This window comes from Eupeodes corollae, chromosome 1 (genome assembly GCF_945859685.1).
Source record: "Eupeodes corollae chromosome 1, idEupCoro1.1, whole genome shotgun sequence".
NCBI lineage: Eukaryota > Metazoa > Arthropoda > Insecta > Diptera > Syrphidae > Eupeodes > Eupeodes corollae.
The window spans coordinates 108,271,851-108,297,396 of NC_079147.1; the positions used below are offsets into that span (position 1 = coordinate 108,271,851).

Sequence of the window (25,546 nt, forward strand, 5' to 3'; positions counted from 1 at the left end):
AAATTTTTAAATTACCAACAACATTTTTCATATAAGGAAATAGTTTAGTTTGAAAATCTAGTTTTGTTAAATAGATTTTTAATCGAAAACAAATTTTTACCAATTTTAGTAGCATTTCTTAAATTTTTACAAATTGGATATATGAAATTAATTTAAAAGATATCAAGAACCGAATATAAATTTTTACCATTTGGGTACTATTTTTTGTAGATTTTATTTTTTTATGAAAAAACGGACTGTTGGATTTTTATTATAAAAACTACTGAATATCGAAAACAATATTTTCTGTGAAATAAAAAAAGTTTGAAGACAATATTTTTAATTTTTGAAAACATATTTGAGTCGTAAGTAAATTTCATTGAGTTTTAGTATTGTTTTTTTTTTAGGTTTTTAGTTTTTGTAAAAAACTGTCAATTCCATATTTCTCAAAATTGTATTGAATGTAGACAACAATATTTTTTAAAATATAAAAGTAGTCCATTTAATTTTTCTCAAATTTTATACCAAATGTTGAAAACAATATTTTTTTTATAAGATAAAACAAGTTCGAAGTCATAATCTCAGGTTTTTAAAAATTCAAGTTTCAATTTTTACCAACTTTGAGTAATATTTTTGTTTGGTTTGTATTTTTTTTTATAAAAAAAAAACGGTCCATTTGATTTTTCTCAAATTTTACCAGATGTTAAAAAATTTCAAGGTGGCACATTTTTTTGATTTATAAAAAAAACCGTTAATTGCATTTTTTCCAAAAATATATTTGTTTGGTATCACGTTACAATACATTATATACAATTTAATTCAAGTATCTAGCATCTTTGGTTAGATACTTCGGGTTAACCAAATGTTCACCTTTTCTTTAAATCGCTATGGTTAAAAAAAACTACCCACACAATTTTCTTGACTGCCCTTTCTTCTTCATTTTTCTGCATTATTATCTGTACAACAAAATTTATTTAAAGTCGATTTCTTTTCTGATTCTTGAGCTATGGACGACGAAAAAAACGTCGGGAACGTTCGAACGTACGTACACACGCACGGATATACACCTTTCTAAAAATATTTTATTTCGACTCTAGGGTACTTGAAACGTCAAGAAATGTCAAAATTTTGGATTCGACAAATAGGACCGATTACAATAACTTCCTATGGGAAGTTAAAAATTACGGTTTGGTGTGGTTTATGGGCCGGCGGCCCTACTTCTTCCATCTGAACTTCTGCTAGCGTGCCCGAGTTTCATACATAATGGCATTGAACGAACTTTCACAGGAATAAAGAATTTCATTGATATCCAAAACCGTTGTTGTTTTATTTAACAAAAAAAAAAAACACTTTTAACTTTATTTAACCTTTGATTCTGCCCATCAGATGCCTTAAGTTTTATTCTGCACCTCCAACCAGGAGACCTACACATTCAATATATATTATCGTGCACCACGATAGGGCTTAGAGAATCAAACTGTAAAGTTTTTTAAAGTAATCTTTTCTGTCGGAAAGGATTGAGAGGATAGCAAGGTTACGAAAGACTTCGATGCCACTATCTTTACTGACAGATCAAAGATGGAGTGTGAAGTTTAGTCGGGAATCTTCTCTGAGTTATTAAATGTCTTTAAGTCGTTTCGGCTACTTGACTGTGCCAGTGTATGTATTTAAAGCGGATTTACTAACAATCAGAGAAGCATGCAAAATATTTAAATCAAACTCAAACCAAAAAAGAAACACGGCTATCTGTACTGACAGCCAGGTGCCTGGTATGACTATTAATTCGGTCACAACATTCTCTATATCGGTCCATCAATGTCGGAATCAACTATCTAGCCTCAAAACCCTTTGCGTTACTCTTATTTGGGTTCGAGGTCATAGTGAAGTTTTGGAGCAAAATCTTCAACATTTTACTTATTTTAGAAGGTTGGGAATAAGACCCAACGGCAAGAAAGCCAGAATATGCCGCCAATGTTTATTTTCCCTCGAAAAAAGAATCAATGCCAAGCTGATGGATGGAACACCACCTAATTCATGGGGAGAGTACAACAAAAATGGGTTAATAACTACTGATCTGTTTTTAAAGTGGATCAAAATATTTATTGAATGGTCAAGCGCAACCAAAGAAAAACCAATTTTGTTACTTTTTAGATGTTGCAAGAGTAAGTGGTGTTGTCATGCTCTGCTTTCCAGCACACTGCACACATCAAATGCAACCCTTAGATGTGACGTTTATAAAGCCTCTGAGCTCATGTAATGGAGATGAAGTAAAGAAATGGCTCAGAAAAAAACCCTGGAAGAACTCTTACACATTACTAAGTAGGACATTTGTTCGGAAAAGCCTATTTAAGAGCTGCTACATAATGACAGTTGCGATAAACGGCTTTCGGAAGACCGGCACATGGCCGGAAAACTCAAATATATTCGAAGACCATAACTTCTTGCCTCGCAAAACCACGGTTATGTTACATGAAGAATTGAAGAGCAACCTACTTTTGACCTTAATTTGCAAGCTTCTCAAGTGCAACAAACAGGCTCATCAACCACTATTCTACTTAGGTTAACAGAAGCTTCATTTACAAGACCGATAGACCCATCAGCGCTTACCCATCCACTTACGTTATTATTGTTTAATGTTTCGACAATCAATGATCAATCCACGAAATCAATTTCTTACCAGAAATCCGTAATACCACCGCCAATAAATGCATTGATACAATCTACAAAATCTGTTTTAGCAATTGACGATTATTAACATTTCTCAGATTGTAGCAGTTCAAAAAGCACCACACAAAAAGAGAGATTCTAAGCGTCTAATTTAAACTTATTCCTTAATAAATCTTCTTTTATATAAAAACTGTTCAGATATTCTTAACACATTTTTGAAATTTTATTAACAATAATCCTTCAAGGGCCCATTATGCCCCGGCTTCCCCTACCTCACCTTACTACCTTAGGTTGTTTAATAAACTTTACAAATGTTAGCCGAAGAACTGGATTCTTACAAAGAACAATCTTCTTTACTTACATACAAGGAATAATTTACAAATTGATTCCAAATCTTGACCAAAAATCAAAATCAAAAATCTAAATGATTTACTACTCTATATATAAAGTTAAAACATAATTAATTAAATCATGATTATTAATTTGAACTTCAACGCACTATTAAACAGAAAAATAAAAAAAGAAATTGAAATTGAAAGCACTAAAGGCCTCTCAAGTCACCATTTAACGAACAATAAACAAAACAAAAAAAAAAACAAAAATTGACAAGAGTTCGAAAATCCGATGAATATTGAGCATATTATTATAAATTAAAGGTCAAAAGATTTGACTCAAAGTAAATTTATTGTATGAGCGTACGCATAAACGAATCTAAAGTTTTCATAAACATTTTAAACTTGCGTTATTGTACGTATTCAAAATGTACCTATACTTTGACTATGTCAGTATCAAACAAAAGTTCTATATCGCACTCGTTTATATGTAGGTATGTAATATGTACATATATAAGCTGTCTTCACCAAATAAATTTTGTAAATTGTATGAGCACTAAGAGTAAATTGGTACAAGGTTACCAGACAGTCGAATTAATTAAATTCACACCTTTTCGGAGCTACTAGTAAATGCCTACACGAACAAAATGAAATATTTAAAGTATTCTAAAATGATTATTTAACGTAAAGTTAGAAATGTGTCTGTCCAATGTCCATGCTGGTGGTACAATGCAAATGCATACAATTGCTGGTCTGTATTTGAGCTTTTAATACGTAGAACTGCAACAAGCCTGTCATGTTATGCACGCGAATTGAATTGACCTGGATTATAATTTGATAATTAAATCAAACAGCATAAGGACTATACGTAGTCGTGACATAAGTTCTGTTACAAAACTTCAAGACCTTGTTGCTCAAAACATGCTTATTTTTTAAAATATTTACATTAGTAAGCGAAGAATACCAAACTGATACGATTTATAATGATTTATCAGGATGACGGTGGAAAAAAAGCTCGTTATAAATAAATTAGGTGGCGCAACAGTCGTGGAGAACCAGGGCCTAGTGTGTTATAACTCTCAATAATTCCTGTGTGCAAGTAATTGCAGGGATGGAGGGGACCTACAGTTTATATGCCGAATCCTGACGGCTAATTTGAGAAAGCACTTTTTCAAAACAAGAGTTACTCTTGGAGAATTTGTCAATTCCTTGCAAGAGGCAGTACCCGTGAATAAAACTTTGGGTGGCACATTCAGGGATCGAACCCAAGACCTCTCGCATGAAAGTCCAACGCACTAACCATCATGCCACGGAAAATGCTCGTTGCTGCGTCAAAATTGGAAGTGACTCAACCGAAACCTTCGAAACCACCAGAGGACTTCGACAAGACGATGCGCTGTCATATAGCTGCTTCAATATTGTTCTTGAAAGAGTAGTGCGTAACACCAACGCCAATACAAGTGGCACCATCTTTCAAAAATCCACACAATATCTTGGATATGCTGTTGACATCGACATTATGGGAAGAACCAAACGTCAAATAGAGTCGATTCACACCGTAGACTTGGTCAAAAAGTGACAATTGACAGGTATAACTTCGAGGTGGTGAACGAATTTGTTTATCTGGGCAATGCTGTTAATTCTGCAAATGACATCAGCGCGGAGATCAAATGTAGAATTACCCTTGCTAATCGCTGTTTCTTTGGTTTAAGCAAGCAGTTGACAAATAAGGCCCTATCGCGAAGCACCAAAGAGACACTGTACAAAACCTTACTCATCCTAGTCTTGCTGTATGGTGCAGAAGCATGGATCCTGTTACAGGCGGATGAAATACCTCTTGGTATCTTCGAGAGGTTCTTCAAGGTTCTGCGTGCGATCTATGGTCCGGTTTGTGTCGACAGTAAAATCTGGCAGAGAAGATTTAATCAGGAGTTATACTTATAAGAACTATACAGCGACTTGCCACCGGTCAAAAAACTGCGTGTACAACGCTAAAAATGGCTAGGGCATGGTCGAAGCTCCAGCCCGTAGGGTATTTACCGCCAAGCCTGAGGGAACAAGAACACTCCGGTGGAGTGATCAAGTTGAGGCCAACGCACTTGGTATTCGAAACTGGAGGCAACAAGCTATAGATCGAGGAAGCTGGCCAAAGTTATTACTTGAGGCCCAGGAGCACAATGACTGTAGCGCCAACTTAAGTAAAGTAAATAAGCGAAGAATAAAAGTAAATTTGGTTTCAGTTTCGCTTATGCTACCGGAGTGAGGCGCTAAAGAATATATAATAGCAATGACTGCCTAAAATAAGTAAAGAATGAGCTAGGTTAGGTTAGGTTAAAGTGGCTGTCCATGATGGAGAATGAGTACTGACGAAATTCTGTTGTTTTAAATACACAATATTGTTCGGGAATCGTGTTTTCCTCCAGTTTCCTACATCTTTAAGAGAAAATGACCAAAAAATAGTTGTCTGGATAAATTCACTAGATCCATTTCAATACTGATTACACCTTGACTCCTTGAAAGTCTCACTCCAAGGTGTCACCTAACGCAAGTTTTGGGAACAGTTGTGAAAACTGTTGACAAGTTGTACTGTAAAAAAATGGTAAAGGGGTTGGTAAATTATTTAACAAATACCCTTTTCAATGGACTTAGATGAATTCTTCTACAAGATTCTGGTGAGACAAGCAAAGACAAGTCAACACAATTCTAATTCTTAACCAAACATTTTAAAGATGAAAACAGTATTGACAGATAAGTTTTGAGAAGTCCTTTAGAGCACACTTGACACGCATAATATGAAGGTTATGTTGTGGTAGAATGGGTTGTACCGTAGCATTTCTGGTGGGGGTCAAATTGACTTCCATGTGAAGGAAGAAGCGCTTACTCGCACCTCCACGTGGTGGCCCCCTGGCACAAGTTAGAGCAATCACTGCAGTTCGATTATGAATGATACTGATCAATTCATAGTTATTGAAAAAGGCACTATAATTAGAATTGCTCTGAGTAAATTCTCAACTTGTGAGCGAACGCAGAAGCTTCCTTCCTAAGATTAAATCTTGCGAAAGATGCTTAACACAGAAGCCGGGTGACCACTTCTAGGGTTATCTTCGCTATATGTCACTTCATCAAAGACTAAGTTATCATACCACTGAAGATGTGTATGCCCCCTGGTTAATTCCAGGAACATATGTTGGATGTTCTCCTTGTGAGAATATCGTGGCGGCTATGGTTTATCCTATATGCATAGGGTATTGTTTTTTATTTCTTAAAAAATCAATATATAGATGGACTAAGCCAATACCACAGGTTACAAAGAGGTGAATTTGTTATGTCTTGGTAGCTTAGAAAGAGGAACTCAATCAAAGCATTTCACCAAATAAGAGAGAGTAATCTTTGCGTAAATTCTTTTGGTTCTTTTCAAAAACTAAGCAATAAAACAATGAATAGGGCAGCAAGTGTAAGAACTTGCCATCAAATTAAGGCTCATTGCCAGGTGCTGGTGTTGTAAGCAATTATTCTCTCTGTAGCATTTCTGGCGCGTTCATTAGCCTTACAATTTTCTCGATGAGAAATGAACGACAGTTATGGACTGTAATAGAATTCGTGGAGACATAGTCCATAGATTTGATAGCGGCCCGACTATACGAGAAAATACGGATATCAGATGTTGATAAAAGGTTTTCTTTAAGCCAGGAAAAGAATTCTTCTATCGCCAAAATTTCCACGTGGAACACGTTACAATAATTGGGAAGGTGGAATGAGAGACTTAATTTCAGTCGTTCATCTGTTTAAAAGTGGATGGTTTTTTCAGGAATAACCTATCTTCGCAGAAAGATATGGAAGGTATATAAATTTGGAAGTTTTTGGCGAATTGCAGATGGTGTACAATTACAATGTTGTTGCGACTGCGATGGATCTTTGAGTCGAATTGAAGAGCTTGCAGCTATTTGTTTGCTAAGTATATCAAGACGTGTTAGGTAGAGTAAGTTGTCCAGTGCCGCAGATGGGGTTGTGAAAAGCGATCCGCTTAGGGGCATAGGCAAGATAAACGTTGGACTTTATTAAGTTTGTAGCGGTTTATAGCTTTTTCTTAAGCAAACCACCATATTGCTACACTGACCAATAAAATTGGTATGATTACATAAGTGTATAAAGCGTAATTCGGGATTGTAAGCTACATAAGCAGCTTTGTTGACTATTTCTTGTATCTTACGTCTCCAATTTGGTTCTTTGTCCAAAATAAGGCCCAGATACTAAACCTCTTCTGAGAACTTTGATTCGATTCCATTAATATATAGGTAGGGTTAACACATGGAATTTGTATTTCCTTGAAAATAGGACTAATTCGGTTTTATGTGTGTTAACACCAAGTCCACGCCCATCAAACCGAAATATTAGGTTATCTAAGGCATTCTGTAAGTTTTCTTTTCGGGTGTTAAGATGTTTTTCTAAAACCGCTACAGCAACATCATCCGCATAAAGCAACTAATAAAGGTTCCAGAGGAGAGGGGATAGAATACCGCCTTGTGGTGTCTATTACTAACGAATTCTTAAGCAGAAGAGTTTCCCAGTTTTAAGTTAATTATTCTGCTAGTCAGCATTAAATGCTTTAACTCACCAAGCAAACCCTTTACGTTCAGAGATTTAAAATGCAGATATGTCCACGTTGTTAAAAGCGCCTTCAATGTCAGAAAAGCAACCATAATGAACTATCTTCGATGGTGAGAGTATTCGATGCATACTAAGGTGTCCGTTTTCACCGAGTAGGCCTTTAAAGTAGGCATTTTGAGGTATATTGTCAGAAGTCCTGTATCAAAACTTGCTCTTAAAAGGATATCAATTAATCTTTTTAAAATCTTAAGAAGGAACGATAATTGACTTCTAGTTCGTAGATCTTTAAAGCTTAAGTTTGTCTTCTTTGCTTTTTTAATATTGATAGCAAAATATATGAAATTTAATAAGAATAAACCAAGTTTCCAAATCACTGTCATACAAAAATGGTATGAACACAAAATTAAATCACTTCTACTAAATAATTTGAAATTTAATTTTTGAAGTTCGAAGTTCTTTAGGTGACAATTTTCCTCATTACAAAAACAAATAACAAAATTAGATGGCGCAACAGTCCGTAGATAACCAGGGACTAGCGACTTACAACTCTCAACCATTCCTGTGTGCGAATGTAATTGCAGGGATGCAGGAATAGTTAAGCTGTGTAATATGACTTTTATGCCAGAGGTCTTGGGTACAGGCAGGGTGTGATCTAAAGTTTTTTTTCGCGGGTATTGCCTCTTGCAAGGCATTGACAAATCTTGAAAGAATAATTCGTATCATGAAAAATTCATTATCAAATAAGCCGTTCGGATTCTTCATAAAAACTTTAGAGCTCATTACATGGCATGACACGCACACAGTTATGATTGAGAGTTCTGAGTCTCTAGACATAAGTTCTCTACGGACTGCCGCGCCACCTAATTTAAATAGGGAGCTATTAGAAAAAATCAAATCTCAAACAAATTGAAAATCTATTAATTTTTAAATAGCTAGTTTTGCTGAAGCCTCGATGTCTTTTAATGTAAATTTGGAACACTCAACTTGTACTTATGTAGATCATCTTAACCAATATTCATCTTATTTCAACAACAGTGTAATTCTAGGTCATCATCAATTGCACTTATTCGGTACATTAAAAAAAAGTAGATCATCTGTTATTTAAATTAACGCACATTTAAGTGTAATACGCTTTTAGGGTAAGATCACATTTTATTTTTTTAAAAGCGTTTTTTAAAATTATTATAAATTAAGCTTGCTTATTTAAATAAAATGCTCTAATAAAAGATTTCATGAAAATTAGCACAGCCCTCAAAACGCACACAATATCTTTGTATACATTACATTAAATACTATAAAATTGTATAGCAGGTATTTAGCATTTAAAACTAAAACTAAAGAAAATCTCTCATCTAAATCAACCATGAAAACTTCACATTTTTTAAATAGAAAACGAAAAATATATTTCACTTACATTTTTATGAATGGACAGAAAAATTGAGGTATGGTTTCTCAAATTACTTGCCTTTTCATTGCAAATTCTATGACAATTTTTATAACTTTTAGTTCATAGAGTACTCAGTATCTATCAGTACATAAATATACCATATAGAAGATACTCTATAGAATGATTCATCGTCGGTATGACGCCATGGCTTGAAGTTTTCACTTTTTGTTTTTATTTTTGATAATACCACATGGAATAATTATTACATATATAGGATATAAATTATATATATATAAATGTTTACGTATAGAGTACACGTATATTAACCTAAAGCAGGTGTGCACTGAAAATGCAAAAAGCAATTTGCTGGGTGTGAAAGCGTCGCACGTGTGAATAGAATTTGTAATTATGCTTTCAAAAAGTGTTCATATATAGATCTTAAAGGAATTATTATGCTTAGCAAGTCTAGTCGAGCCGAGTTGCAGTTGAGTCAAGTCAAGTCGAGTCGGTGCGGTTAAGTCTTTTCCGCCGGCAGGGATCATTAAGTGAAACGTAGAGTCGCAAAATTTTTATATTTTTTTTAAGACTCGTGTTTGCCATATATATACTTATAATGGTCTAGGTCTATCTGGTATTTGAATAGGTTTCATAACTTAGAGAAATTATTTAGATTTTTAATAATGATATCAAATTAAAAACCCACTTAGAGCAAATTGCACACTTAAATTTCTTTCTAAATAAAAATATTAGTTTACACTTTAATTTAATGTTTATAATTGAAAAGGTTAAAAACTTAGTTCTGCCATTGAAAGTAGTTTTTATGCAGTTGCGTTACATTGCCAAAGTTTGTTCTTTTCTAACAATGAAACAATTTTCAAGTCAGGGTTTAGGTAGGATAAAGGCTGTTCCACACAAATGTCAAGGTTTTTGAATAATGTTCGTTTTAAATTAATTTTTAATGAGCGATGAGTCATAAAATCACTACTGAAGATTATGACACTTTTATTTTTCGATACTTTAGTAAAAAGTAAGGCATGAACGCTCATTGAAACTGTTAAAATTTTGCTACCACAATGCAGCAATACTAGTTTAGCAAGAACAATTTCCTGACCGTGTAGTTTGTCGAAAATTAAAATTTTCTTCCGAGATTTTGTTATTTAACAACTTAAGACTTTTTCTGTCGAGCCAAATTAAAGATAAGGTTTATTTCAAAGGTTTTTTTTTAGACGTGTGGTTGTCAATCTGTCAAAATTTAATTCTCCAATCCAAAGGTATCCAAGAATTTCTGGGGTATTTATATATCTGAAAGAGCAGCTGATTCAACACATGGTTGAATTTCAGGAAACTTGAAAATTGAATTCAGCTTTTTGTATTGTTGGTAAACAAAAAGATACAAAATGTTTGTTGAAGTTGTATTTGAGGATGTTCTGTACATAATTCTTTCAAGCTATATCTAGGTATTGCCACTTCATAATAGTTCTCGTTTCTGTTAGGTTAGTTTTCTGTTAAACGTTAATCGTTTAAAACAAGAGATTTCGCAAGTAAATTATTATCAATCGTATAGAATTCCAATTGAGCTAAGAGGAAATTTAACATAGATTACAGATTAAGGTTGTCTCTTAGTTATTAAATTGTTAAGCAATTAATTAATTAAATATCAACTCATCATCGTCCGACGAATCAGTTGAATTATTCATTATATGTTTTATCTTACAACAATTTTGAATGTTTCTCTGCTTTTTGTAAACAGCTGATAGTTGTTTTTACTTTTTGACAGCTATCTCAATACAGCTATCCAACTCGTTTAACAAGGTATCTAAAAATCCACCTATCAAAGATACCTTATCCAACACGAGATTGAACGCAGCCAATGAATACAATTGGCAGGTTTCTAGTATCTGATTGGCCAGCTGCTAAAACATTGCCTTCCAATTAACTGAGTTAAGTCTTCTTATGTCAAATTGACATAATTTCAGTAAAATGTTTCTCTTCTTCCAATTAAGGCAACTTCATTGGAAACTTGACTGGAAAGTTAGTTAAGAAAAATCTCCTTTAGTATCAAGTGAACACTTTTTATGTCAAAATAACATTGGATCTTTTTTTTTTTCATTTAACTAAAAGCTGAACTTTATTACTCTATGATTTATTTATTTTCCGCACAAATAAATATTTTGTGTAATTGAGAATAAGCAAAATTTCTCTACAATACAAATGGTGATGGACTTGTAGCTTGCCTGAGGAGTTAAAAATATCGTTTTTGGTAGTTTTTGCACGATCAACTTAAAGTAGAGATTAGTAAACTAAAGTACCTACTTGGGCAACTAACTAATTAAATTTCCCAAAATTTACGGTCAAGAAATGCACAATGCAAATGAAGTCTCTTATGTTGTCTGAAACTGCCCAATTATTACTAAACAACGTTTGTGGAATGCACTTGTTTTCCTCTTAAATTTTGTTCAGTGGTAAAGATCATTTTTGGTTGAATGGGTATGTTAATAAGCAACATTGTCATACTTAGAGGGTCACTATTTGGTGTACTCTATGGGCAGAGAGAATTTCTTCATAAGTTAAGCCGGCTATAATGAGCCATGATTGATGGCTTTTTCGTTTCTGAATTGGCAGTTTTCAGGTTAGTTCAAATTCAACCATATGATTTAGAAGTCAAAATTCGACGCACTACTGATCAAATAAAAGCAATTGTGTCAGGAAAAAGGGTGTTCTTTTCTTCATTTGCAAGCAAATGCATTCTTTGAACTGAAATGTTGACCAAGGCAACAAGTTAGTTACTACCTTTAGTTGATCGTGCCAAAAACCATTGTTGTCTACAAAACACTTCTTAGGCAAGTACAAGTCCGTCCGAACTTTTATTTTGTATTGTAAAGAAATTATCCTTGTCAACTTGACAAAGAACCCTTAAACACAAAATATTGAATACAATTGTTCAAAGAATAAATAAATTAAAAGAGTTATAAAGTTCTGCTTTTAGTTCAATGAAAATAAAACATAAGAGCTGTCATCTAAAGTTTTTTTCACGAGCACTGCCTCTTGCGAAAAATTGACAAATCCACAAACAAATGCGTAAGCTTTACTATTTGTCCTATTCTACAGGTCTCTTGCGAGTGGATGGGAAACAACATTTGTCAATTTTGCCCTTAAAAAGGCGAATGCGCATTACCATGTCCTTGATAAGGCTCATTGATTATTAGCTCAAGAAATATCTTGAAGAACGAAAGCTTCTTAATGACCGGCAGTATGGCTTTCATAGCAATAGGTCCACCAGTGATTTGCTCCTAATTGCACCTAATTGTACCCTTGGCATGTTAGACTGTCATGCCAGAGGTCTTGGGTTCGATCCCTGCCTATGCCATCTAAAGTATTTTCACTGGTATTGCCTCTTGCGAGGAATTGACAAATTCTCCAAGAGGAAATCTTGTCATGTAAAAGTGTTTTCTCAAATTAGTTCGGATTCGGCAAATAAACTGTAGGTCCCCTCCATTCCTGACAACATTACTCGCACACAGGAATGGTTGAGAGTTGTAAGTCGCTAGGCCCTAGTTCTCAACGGAATTTTATTTAAAAGGCATTTGATAGAATTTGGTCAAGCTATCTTATCCAAAATGCTTGCATTTGGTATCAATGAATCTCTTTTACCTTGGGTAAGAAATTACCGTTCAATTCAAGTAGTTTTTTTTATAAATGAACTTTTGTCTGAAATTTATAACCCACTTAATTATTTCGCTGATCACAGTACCCTCAGTTTTTCATATTCGTCCTTTTTTTCGGATGTGAATTAACAACGGCAGTATGTGATAAGCTCATTAAATTCTGATCTTATCACTCCCCCAATGCCCTATCATTGGGTGGTACTTGCATCGAGGAGATTGAACAACTTTCAGTTCTTAGTAGTACATAACAGACTATCATTTGATCACATATTTGACATCAGCAAAAATGCTGCTATGTTTTTAGGTTTTCTCCGACGATTCAAGAACTTACTTACTTAGGTCCTCAGACCTGTTAAGTCCGTTGGGAACGCCTTTAGGGGCATACGGCCTCTAATAAGCCTGCGCGCCATCGTGTACGGTTTCCGGAGATGTGTTTTAGCTCCCTCCAACTCTTGCCAAATGACGCTGATTCCGCCTCGGCTGTCCTGCACCATGTGCTTCTCGGTCGTCCAGCTCTTCTTCCTTCTTGTGTGAGCGTATTCCAATGCATTGCTTGTCCTGCAATGCAGTTGTTACCTTTTCGAAGCGTATTTTTAATCCATTGCCACTTACGCCTTCGTATTATAGAGTCAAGCAAATATCGTCCTGGTAATCCAAGTGCTTAAAATAGGATGTCAAAGTTCATTGGATCCCTCCACTAACTGACAAAGCTGCGCCTAGTACATCGCTTATCACCAACAAAAACAATATCGGGGACAGAATACAGCCCTGTCTGACTCCACTATGGATTTCAAAATCATCTGACAACCATCCATCTGACTACCATCGTGCAGAACGTGGCACTTGGATCCATCATATTTTGCTTTAATAATAGTAATTAGTTTTTCTGGGATGCTTCCCTCCATAAAGCTTACCAGATATACTTCCTGTTAACGCTACCAAAGGCATTCTCGAAGTCGATGAACATCAGGTGTAGTGGTGATCGAAATTCAACGCACTGTTTAATAATGACCCACAGGGTGTTGATATGATCAATACAGGAAAATCCAGCACTAAATCCTGCTTGTTTGGCATCGAGTGTGGCCTCAAGGTCTTCTCTGATGCCATTATGACTTTTGCTATTGTTTTGGCTACGATGCAAGAAAATCGAGAAAAATTGATATAATTGGTCTAGAGCCTCACTAACGTACTTCAGTCTTTTGGATAGAATTGAAAATATAGCTCTTTAAAATGATAGGAGATCGTTCTGTTACCGTTCTTAATCGATTTTTTCACCATCAACAATGCTCTAGTGAAATATCCAGTTGTATTACCTTCCTTAAATAATTCAACTGTAATACCCGTACTTCTAGGATTGCTCATCACTTTACCTTTAAACCCAATTTCCGACGTACTATTAAGTACAGGAATCCTTTCTTTAGCCGCACTACACGAATGTGGAATGCTTTATGAGGCTCAATATTTCATAATCACTACAGTGTGCAGACTAATGTACATCGGCATATAATTTCTAATTATGTCCTCCCTTTAATCATTATAAGGGTATTCATAACCCCTCTAGTGCGCGCTTAATATAAACAAACAAAATTAAAATCTGTCAGTTCAGCTAATAGAAAAAAAACTCACCCGTCTTCGTTGCGCTTTAAATTCTTATAATCAAACATTCATTAAACAAAATATTCAATAACAAGGTAGTTCTTAATCCACAACTAATCCAACTTTCTGCTCATTAATAACAAATAAAATATAACATTTGTCAACAAAGTGAAGAATATATTTCTCCATCGTGAATCATTCATAAACTTCTTCGAATCTTGTTATTTTATCGCTGCCTCTTATTGAAACCAATTAGTCATTCGAATTCGTAGACCAAAGCATCAGATGAATCATTTAACAATATCAAAAGAAAAACATGAATAATGCAAAAGCTTTTGAATATTGTCGTTTATATAAAAACATAAATCTTCAAGTTCAATATACCAACTACAAATATTGTTTTGGTTCTTTCATTCATAAATTTATTGATTCGATTAGTTAAGACTTCAAAACATCATCAAAAAAGATACAATTCTATTCAAGATTATCTTTTATCTTGCTTTTTGATCAAATTAAAATCAAACTCAAAGATAAATCAGCTCAGCTCAATCCAGCACAGCATACATCAGTGAAGACCCCCTCAAGTATGTATGTATCTCTCTGGGTTCTATGCTGTCAGATTCAAGTAAAAATCAGCATGTCCTTTGTGTGCCAGTCCAGACAATAGAAAACTGATGTTCCAAAAAGGACAAAGAATTCAGATTTCACGTCTAATTAAAATATCCTTATAGTGCCAGGCTGCAGTTGACATGTTTTAATTGTTAAATTGTTCTAAAGAAACATGTTTCTTTTCTTCTCCAGTGTTTTATTATTTTTGCAATCCATTATGACAACCCTTATAGTGTAATTATAAAGAAGTCATTGTTGTTGTTGGTATACCATATTTAAAAAAAGAAAACTAACAAACTATAAATGATTATGCAACAAGCTTAGCAACGACGACATCAACAACGACGACAATGACAAAAAGGACTAAAAAGTCAGATGGCCATTTTATCGAATCTATTTTGCATGTCGTTATCAGATTCTTTTTTTTTAACAAGACGAAAAAAACTAAGTGCTAATGAGACACTTGAAGCTTCTTCTTCTTGATTATTATGTGTGTAGGTACTCATAAATCTTTAGAAAAATAAAAATTCTGTATGCGGTAAATCGGTCAGGGTCTGGTGATGGCAGAGGTAGGTTAGGTTGGCATCATGCATCATGCATGAAATCCAAGTTAGGGTAGATAGATGGATGGAAGCTTTGACCGAAAGCGAAAATTTTAAAAAAGGACGACGCACGAAGACAGTGTTGATGATGGTCGTTATGAGGCTATGATGAAACATCCTAAAAGTGAATTAAATATAAGGTCAAGGATTAAAATTGTTATGAATTTATGTTTATTTAACGGTTTTTTATCATTTTCATTTTAAAAATGATTTCTATACACACAATACAATAATATTGTGATAATAAATAAGTTATAAGGAAAAGTCATTGTGATGCTTTTCATCATAGTTTCTGGGAAATGGAGAAACTAACTAAGACGAAAGACTATGACGGAAGCACACACACAATCTTTTTTTTGTGAATAAAATTAATCCAAATCCTATTCTGTGTTTCGTTTGAGAAAATTCTTTAAGAACATTTTTCTGACTGCTTACGTAAGAAGGCGCTACAGTCCTGTGCGAACTAAGGCTTCATCAAACAAACTTCTGGACATGTATCCTTCTGTCGAATTTTCCGTCGCTCTACAGCCCGTAGAAATAGTCGTTCCATCTTCTCCTCCACTCACCTTCCATGCAATAGGGGGCGGGGCGTACAAAGAAATTTGTTTTTGTCATAGTCGCCTTGTTCGTTCGAGAGAGGGTCTTAGCCTCAAGAAATAGCAGTTAGCAAGAGTAATTCTTCGTTTGATCTTAGCGCTGGTATTGTTTTCTATGTTCATAGCGGAGCCTAGGCTGACAAGGACGTTTTACTTGATGGCAGCATGTACTTTCTTTTGCCCTTACTAACCGCTAAACCAATTTTAGCCGCTTCTGCCTCAACACTCACAAATGACATTACGCTAGGTTTTTCCGATTTATTCTATGTCATTTGCATATGCTAGTAATTTGACAGACTTTTGAAAGATAGTGCCTCCAGTGTTGACGTGGGAGCTCTGTTAAAGAAATCGCATGATAGCGCATCACCTTATCTAAAGTCTTATTATTTCCAACCTTTGTGGAGTAGCGCGAATTCTCCATGGTCATTCTGCACAAACGGACGAGTTTGGTAGGGATGCCAAAACTGGACATGACTCTATACAGCTCGCCACTGTCATATGCAGCCTTGAAATCGATGAAGAGATAGTGCGGGTGTCGATTTTATGTTCTTGGTTTTTTTTTCGAGGATCTGCCGTAATGTGAATAATTGATCGACTTTCGACTTTTTACAAATCCATTCATAAAAATAATGTGTATTTTTTTAAAAGATTCAATTTGAATATGGATTTTAGGTAAGCAATATTCCCAAAAAATATAAACACTGTAAACGATGTAAAAAAAAAAGCGAAAAGTTTCTAAGTTCAAATCACTAGCGCTAAACAAGTTGAATACTGTATATTATTAGAAATAATGTTCCATAGTAGCTTTAACCATAACCAACAAACTTTTTCTTTAACCAAATGTGGTTCAAATTCTCTGTATTTAAGCACATACAAGTCCGAATCTATTTTAAAAATAGTTTGCATACAGTTGTGTTCAAAAAAAAATAGGAGTGACTGTACTTTTTAGATTAAATCGTGACTCAAAAGTTGTATAGTTTTTTTTAAATTAATTTTTTCTTTTGTACAAAATAGGAAATCCAGACCTTTATTAATTATGCTTAGAGACTACTTTGTTTAAAACAAATAACGTAGTAAAAACATGAATATTATCAAAATAAACAAAAACAGATTGTTCAAATTAATATGAGTGCACAACATAAAGTACGCTCAGCTGGAATTTTGTTCCATGTTTCCTTGACTGCGTCCAACAACTTTTCGAAGTTAAGGGTCTTCGTCGAGAAACACCCTTTTTCACATCTGACCATTCATTTTTTTATGGGATTGAGATCAGGCGCCTGAGCTAGCCAGTCCATGACCTCAACTCCATTGACCCGAAACCATTTCTTGGGGACTTGCTGGTGTGTTTGGGTCGTTGTCTTCTTGAAATACCCATTTAACTGGCAACTCGCATGAAGGAGCATCACACTGGACATTATATTCACATAAACGCGCTGGTACATCGTGCCAATAATTTGATGTATGGGGCCAACACCAGCATATGAGAAACTGCCCCATGCCATCACTTAAGCACCTTCATGCTTTACCATTTTAATAGTGTACCGGTGCTTAAACTCGGAAATTTCTGGACGTTGGACGCAGGCTTATTTAACGACTTCTTGCCAATTTCAAACGAGCGGCTAAATGTTTTTTTGAATCGGAAAGATTGTGTTCCAACAATCCCCTTCTTATTGTTACGCTACTTACTGCCAGTCCTAGATCTTCCTTTCGGTTAAAGCGAACAATACGACAATCGTTTTTTTTTATGATTTCCCGTTTTTCGTCGGTGCAGTGCTTTCCTCGGCCCACTTAATAACCAAACTGGTTTAGATATTCCATATTCCAACTATTTAATGTTCCTAATTTAATTTAGATACCTACTGTTTATTTGCTTTAAGTTTTTTTTGTCTTTTAACGTACAATATAACTCAAAAACCTATTATTTTGAATAGCCTGATTGAGAGTAAAGATCATTTGATCTCTGGTTATAAATGCAAAAGGTTATGAATTGCAAACCAGTTCATTGTTTTATCAGTTGTAATGTCCCGTTAAACTTAGCGGTAGAGAAATGGGCTGATTACCAGTATACACATGATATAAAAAACACTTGAGCAAATTTTGTAAAAGCACTCCTATTATTTTGAACACAACTGTATATTCCCTAAGATTGTTGTTATGGACGAATTCAATGTTCACAATTCGTCTTGGCACCTGAAAGAATTTTTTCTAAGATTGTTGTTGGAGAACAAAAAAAAAGATATTGAACAACCGTATTGGGAGGACCAAATTTGTGTAAGACCAACCATCGATGCAAGAAATACTGCAAAGCCTCAAAGGCAGAAAGAATTGTTGGTCTTTTGTAAAAAAAAAAACGTTCGTTGTAAGTGGGACTTGCTTGTAACGCACTTTGCTGCGAGTCCAGCATCAATGCAAATTGTCACAACTCCCCGTTACACGTTAATGAATTTTTGCGATCAAATCCTTATATACATCGGCTAATCCAGATGGTATCCTGCGTAAACTTTTTCGTCTATCCTATTCTTCTTGGCTCGTTCCGAATAGATGGGGATAAGAATTTAAAAAAAAAAACGAACCCTTTTTTATTTTATATTATCGTCAGATTGCTATAACTTCTACTAATATGAACCGTTATAAATTAAAAAAAAAAGATAACATGAAAGATGGGCTCTGAATAACGTCAATCTTAGCTGATGAAATAACTGGAAAAGGGCTTCATTTGGTCACAGGAACATAAAGAACATTATTAAAATAGTGTTCTGTAATGTTTGGCACTCAGACAGACTATTTAAAGCCGTACATAGATTTTAACCCAGTAGCACAAACAAAAACAAAAAAAAAGGACTGGATAGAAAACAGGGTCATATAAATAAAGGATGTTTCTATCTTTCCAAAACGGGGGTAGGGTCTGGCATCTTTTCATATAATCCTCCCCTAGAAATATCAATATAGCTTCCAAATTGCTGCAGTGTCGCTAAGGATCTTTCTTCAAACTATTTGGAAGACAAATGCATAGACATAGCCAAGCAGCAATCAAGACCATATCTGTTAATGTCACAAAGTCATGACTGGTATAGGAAAACACGCCGCCGCCGTAGGGAACTTCTTTTACGTGACATTGACAGTAAGCCATATAGATAGATAGATGGATAGATAAATTCTTTTTTTTTCTTATTAAAGTTTAACAATAATTCTTACCAAGCAATATAGTATCAAGGATATAAAGACCAATAGGGCAGGTAAATAAATAAATCCACCAAAGTTTAATTAAAATCGAAAACAGCAGCTGGGCAGCTCTTGAAAATTAAAGAGTTTCTAGAAATCTATGGCCAAAGATTTCTAAAAGTAAAACAAAATTCATTATGCAATTAGGTAGGCCTTCGCTGTCCGGGTCACAACTCATCTGGCACCGGGTAACAACTCATAGAATGGGTACCGGCTCATCTGACTTATGTTAAAGATTTGAGGACATTCACTTTGTATGCGAATGCCCAAGCATCCTTTCGTTGCGTCGCGTAAATTGAACCATTATTATGGTAATAAGCACGATTTAAAAATATTGTTCAGAAGTAGGTTAGGTAGGTATATAATAATGCATCCTTAAGGTCCGAGAAATTGGATCACTTTGGATTCATTGTGCTCCCTAGGAAAGGCGGAAGGATTGGGTAATGTGCGGGTGGCTCCCTCAAACATTTTTATTTCTGGGAAAAATTTAAGAATGTCTCTAGGACTAGATCGAATTTTCTGTCTGTGTACATTCACACTCTCTTTAACAGGCCACCTGTTTTTAAACTGAGTGAAACCTAAGTAGGTGAGGATTCCGATTCTACGGAATTTTATATTCATGGGTATAGCTTTGTGCCGTATATATTAGGATTGATGTTGCCTATCAACTTTTATTAAAACACGGTCACTGTACTAACTCCTTCTTTAATTTCATGTCGTTAAAACTTTCCGTGAATAAGCACATCATTCACTATTGTTTTCTCTTGACTTGTTTCTTACCCTGGTAAGTACACTATTAGTATTCTATCTTCTTTAGGCATATCTGACCATTGTGTCATATCAGCAAATTTTTCTTGTAAAAACTCTCCAGTTAAAGAAAGAGCTCCTAAGAGAACCGTTTGGCAATACGAGAAAGTCAACTAGGACGGTCTCAATAATTACTTTACTGGTGGCCCCACGGCTACGTTTTGTCTCATTTTTATAAATGATCTCCTGTCTGCTACTTTTAATATAATTCATTGTTTCGCTGACAATAGCACACTTAGCTTTTCATATTCGTTTCCAGACTCACAACCCTCCTCTTCGGATGTAAAACTGCAACGGCACAATATATTAAGCTCATTAAATTCCTACCTACACAGCATTATACAATGGGGAATGAAAAACCGTGTGGAATTTAATGCTTCGAAAACCCAATTCTGTCTTGTATCGTTAAAGCGAGATAAACTCTCTTTACCACTATCTGTGAGTAGCAATGGCACCAACGAAACGAAAAATCTCGACATCCTCGAAATGTGCATCAGCAACCACCTTTTGTGGAGCGATCACACACGATGTCGCGAAAAATTCCCCAAGATGCTAGATTTTCTAGGCCGATGCAAGAAGTTTGTATCCCCATCTGATCTGGTAGCTATCTACAAAACTTATATACATACGTCCAAAGCTTGAGTGCTGGTGCTCCTGCAACTTACTTAAGCCTCTTGGATAGTATTGAAGAGCATTTAAATTGATAGATGATAATATCATCATAGGTTCATTTACTTCGCTTGAACATGGTCGTAAGGTGACTTGTCTAATCCTTTTTCACCGTTATTTTAACGGTTTATGCTCTAGTAAAATAAACCCTCTATCCTTTTCTAGTGCTCACACCTTTACTGCATAATAAGGGTAGTAATATCCTCTTGAGTGTGTGCTTATTATAAAAAAACAACATATTCAAGGGTCGGCCACCATATCAAACATACCTATGTTATCTTTGGCCATACAATCATTGTATGCATCCACAGAATGGTTTTGGGGCTTGGGCCCCATCTTTCGTTTTTTCACAAGTGAGTCTATTTATATTGAAACAGCAAATCAAGTGACAGCTCTCAAAAAGACCAACTCTGAAAAAAAGTATAGCTAGATTGAAAACCACACCTCTAATACAAAAAAAAATCCTTAGATAAGAACTAGCACTCAAAACCTAGTGACACAAATGTTGTTTCCAAAAAAAACGTGATTTTATGAAAACAACCTTTTTCATTTGACTCGTTGTTAAAAACAAATCACGTAGTTTTAACCTTGAATACCTATAATTTTAACTTATTATTAGCAATATTATTATTTTGCCGTTGATTAGCATTTGTTTCAATCACTAATAATAACCATACTAGAAGAAAATTACTTAATAACAACAATCAATATGATTTTTAAGATAATTTAAACATACTGACAGTCAAAGACACAATTCAAAAAAGTGTTTGGCCTTTATTAATTCATATACAGACCGCTACGGTACGTCTCAAAGTATAACTTCTCAATTCTCATCTCTAAAAAGAAAAGGAAACAATTAAAAACTAAACATTTAATTAATACATAACAAATCTACGTTCCTATGTTATGTACCAATTTGATTAAAAATGGGTTTTTGTCTAGCTATTTATTTGTTTTTCTAGTCACCCACCGGTATTTTTATCAACTACTGCACCTTTTTCCAATCGGTGCGGTGACGGCGGCGTGGCGGTGTTAAAAAACATTAAATTAATGTTTTATCTTTGAAACAAATAATAATTTATAAAAATACAACAACACTCATCAAATAAAACAAATTCCAAAGAAAATACTCGATTGGAAGTGGAGCTTGTACATGATTTAAAAAGCTATTATTGAATTGTACCTATATTGTTGATTAGATAAACCAACAACAATGTTATTCACATCTTTCTCTAGATAGACTCACTGAGGCCCACACTCATGATTCAACTGGGACTGGGGTGGGGGTTTTGTTTAGGTTTTCATTGCTTCTTACGCTTACGGTTATCTTAACACCTACGCTCATGTTGCATCTGCTTGATTTTTTTCAATTTTTGTTTAAGGCAATAGCTACTTCCACTTCTCCCACCAATTCACACACCTCGTTTCATTTTTATCGTTTGTACATTTTGTTCAAAGGGGTGACTCAGAGAAAAGGAATGAAACAAGAAGAAAAAATGTTTAAAATTCACTTAAACCGCAAGTTGAATAATATCAGCTGATACAACACTAAAATAAATTTTAAATTTTACATGACGACATAAGTTAGATTTACTTAATTGCATCAGGACTTCAAGTTGTGTTCCTATATATATACGAGCATATAAAATAAAACCAAAAATGCAACACAGAACACACCGAGAGAGATTGGTTTCGATTTAAAAAAAATAAAACTTTTTGTTCGCTGGAAACGAAAACCTGACCATGATTTCTTGGAATCTTGAATTTTGACGATTGAAATGATCGCCACAAGCCAAAACAATAATTCAGTCAGCGCCAGTGATTGCTGCTGAATAAAATAAATATGTAGGTAGAAGTAGAAGTAGAAGGTGTACCTACAGAGGAACAAAAACATACATACAACTCAAGGTATATGAGTGAATGTGAGGAAACGCAGCAGCCAGAGGGTATACAGCCAGAGTTATACCACCAGCAGCGTGGGTGGTTATATTTAGCCCACGATAGTTTTCATTTGAAATATCATTCATTCTTCTTTCTATAACCCACAGTCGTAGACACATTTTGAAAAGAGAGAGATTACAGTCTGGCACAAGAAACAACGGATTTTGAAACATTTTACTTTACCCTTTATTTCAACTTGTTTAAGTTTTAAAAAAACTTTTCCTATTCTTGTCATAACCTTGAAAAATAAAATCTTTTAACCTTCCGAAGGCAAGGCTTTTTGCCTTATTGAATTACATCTGCTGTTGTTCATCATCCCATCACCTTTTATAAAAAAAAAACAATAATGAAACTGAAAATCAATTATTATAATTTATTAAAGATCGAGTATTTACATTAAAAGAAACTGAGAAAAGTATCCTTTTGAGGTTTTATAAAAAAGTAGTGGAGTGATGGGTAACCCCACTTGGCATCGGAAGGTTAAGATTTCAGTTAAAATAAAGATTCTATAATAATTAAATATTATATAGTCTACATCTTGTATCCAACAAGGCAATCAACTTACTTGAATTGAAGTTTTAGTCCTCCTAACTTAAAATGTTTTATGTGAAGAGGACGAATTTTATAAACACACAAAAAATAAAACTGTTGAAACTTCTGTCATCGTTATTTCAATAAATATGAGTTTTAAAAACCTCGTTTTGACTTTTATTCCAACTTTAACTATTTATCAAAACTTCAACAACAAGATACTGTTTAGATAGTAACTCTTATGACATCGAATCTAGAATTAAACTGAATCTAGTTTCAACAAAATACGTAACGGCTCGCGTACACTTAAACAGAATTATCGCCCGATATCCGCTTGGAACAATTTGGACGACCATCTCGGACGTTCGACTGCATACACTACTTCCGACCGCGGACGATATCGGTTTGGAGTCTGAGTTTGTGAAGCTTGGATGTAAAGATACAAATTTTTTAAATGGAAGATCTCAAAGAAATGTATATTTTTGAAATTCATATACATACCTTCATTTAATGCGTCAAGACGTCGTCGTCGTCGCTGTGTATGGTTTCATGAAATATTTATAAGAAAACAACTGAAGATTTGCATTACAACCCATCAAATGTTTCAATCTAAAGGTATTCTTGATCGACGTTACAATTGTTTCTTTTCATAAGCCTTCCAAATCTTTGAGAAGTATAACGCTGATTTTAGTTATATGCACCGATTTTTCATAGAGTTTTGGTAGAGTTGTTGTGACATGGGTATCTCAGGTCGCGATTCTATTGAGGTTCCCAGCTGCGATAACGGTGGGGAAGTATGCTGTGGTACCTCTGGTTGAGGTTCTTAAATACCTGAAGCCAGTTGCGGTTCCGTATCATCTTTTTGGCTGGGACTCCTTATTTCATTAGTTTTGATAAATATAAAAGTGAGTTATATTAAGCCCAACTAGACTTCCTGTTTTTGTCCAGTCAGTTCCATCACTGAAGAAACTTTGACAAAGCTGTTTAGCAAGGGTATGAATTTTGGAAGAATTGACTCGATAACTGACGAAAAATCCAAACATGTTTGGGTTATGTCGGTTGATCGGTTATTATCGGGCGTTTTAGGACGATGCGGCTTTTAGTGGTGTACGCGCTCTCTTTAATTTTTATATGTTTGGTTCGATTGGCCGAGTTCGGCCGACAACGTCCGAGCAAAATTCGGCTGATAACGGATTAGGTGTACCCGAGCCATAAGAAAAAACCGGTTCAGTAAACAATCAGCCAACAGCCGTACGTTTAAGGAACGCGAGACAGTCTATTTCTTGCCGTGTACAAGAACTTGGCCTTTAGCAGACTTTAACTTGTTGAATTTTGCGTCGAGACTTAGGACTACACCCGTACAAGATCCAACTGACCCAAGAGCTCAAAGCTCACAACCATAGACAACGCCGTTTGTTCGGTCACTGGGCCTTAAATCGTTTTGAAGCGGACCCTAATTTTATCAGTGACGTTTCGCATTTTTGGATGAATGGCTATGTTAACAAGCAAAATTGCAGTATTTGGGACGACACCAAAACACGCGAGGTTCACCAGGAGATAATGTATCCTCAAAAAGTTAACGCTTTGTGTGGATTTTGGGTGGCTTAGTTGTTCCGTATTTTTTTTTGAAAACGACATTAGTGATGCGATCGCTGACAACAGCGAGCGCTACATAACGATTCGGGCAGACGGCAATGCCACACCCATAACTATTTATTTATTAAATTTTTAATTGTAAATTTTGTAAACTTTAGTATTGAAGAATAAAAATCTAAATCTAAAAAATCTAATCATAACGATCGCGATGATAACGATGTACCACACGCCCTTATTGAAAAATCCTATATAACGGAAAAAAGAAATTTTTTTAATGGTTTGGACTTCTTGAGGATATGGAAGGACCACTTCTACAAACAGCATAACGGCGACGAAGTAACAAATTAAGCTGTCAAGCAGGATGATGCATTCAATATAGACGACGAAAGCCAACAATCCCGGCTTTCCAATTTAGACGATGTAAAAATTGTTATATCTAAGCTAATGCCGAACAAAGCCACTGAAGCATATGGCTTGAATACCGAGCTCTTCAAAGCAGCTGGAGATAATTTGGAGCATGTTATAAAGAGCTATGTGTAGTTTCCGCATTTCTGCCAAAATCGTCCGTTTGTGCAGGATGACCATAAAGAATTCGAGCTGGTCCATAAAGGTTGGAAACAACTTGACACAACCTTTCGGTGTAAAAAAAAATGATGCGCTTTCATGTGATTTCTCTAACATACTTGAAAGAATAGTGAAGAGCTCCCGTGTCAAAACTAAAGGCACTATCTTTCAAAAG

General features: G+C 35.0%; 1 protein-coding gene across 7 annotated transcripts in view; it reads right to left on the reverse strand.

The window, feature by feature from the left end:
• LOC129943174 (STE20-like serine/threonine-protein kinase) overlaps positions 1-25,546 on the reverse strand; it is an 86,081-nt gene that overhangs the window by 56,430 nt on the left and 4,105 nt on the right. The window lies entirely within an intron of this gene.